The sequence below is a fragment of the Hypanus sabinus genome, chromosome 28 (genome assembly GCF_030144855.1).
Source record: "Hypanus sabinus isolate sHypSab1 chromosome 28, sHypSab1.hap1, whole genome shotgun sequence".
In the NCBI taxonomy this organism is placed as follows: domain Eukaryota; kingdom Metazoa; phylum Chordata; class Chondrichthyes; order Myliobatiformes; family Dasyatidae; genus Hypanus; species Hypanus sabinus.
The window spans coordinates 20,567,022-20,567,646 of record NC_082733.1 but is presented as its reverse complement, the minus strand read 5'-3'; positions in this window follow the sequence as shown (position 1 = coordinate 20,567,646).

The window sequence follows — 625 nt, the reverse complement described above, 5'->3', positions numbered from 1 at the left end:
TTGATATTATCAGTAAACGTTGTTACGTAGAGAATTTCTGAGGTTTGTCTGGAGGAAATATATGCTGCGAATTATATCAAAATATACACAATAGAAAGAATCACAGCAACAGCCCAATTTTTTAAAATGTCCTTTCAAAGATGATCCGATAAAATAAAACTTAATAGTTAACAGAATTTCGCATTAAAATAAGTAATGGCATATTTTCACTGGATATTTGGTCAGGTAACAGCGGCATTATACACCAATATGAAAGTATAGCCCCATTTCCCTCTCTGAATATTGCCTACGGAAAATAAAAAAAGAAAACATAGAGACAAATGGAAATTAAATGTGTCTGACTGTAAGGTGAACAACACACGATGGTTGGCTGAACACACTCTTGATTTTTTGCATTCTCATATATTAACTGGGAACCCTAAGTCTATTTCGTGCACGGAACAGAGCAAAAGTAATGGGGGTTTGCTCAGTCGGTATGAAAGTGATATATCCTTTGGGAAAGTGGGAGCTTGAATTGCTCATTTTCCATTGGACCTTGTGAGCTCTTTGGGCCAGAGGTAGAGCCGATAATGGGTGATCATGCTGAGCTCTTAAAATAGTTGCAATAATTAACAACTATAATAAA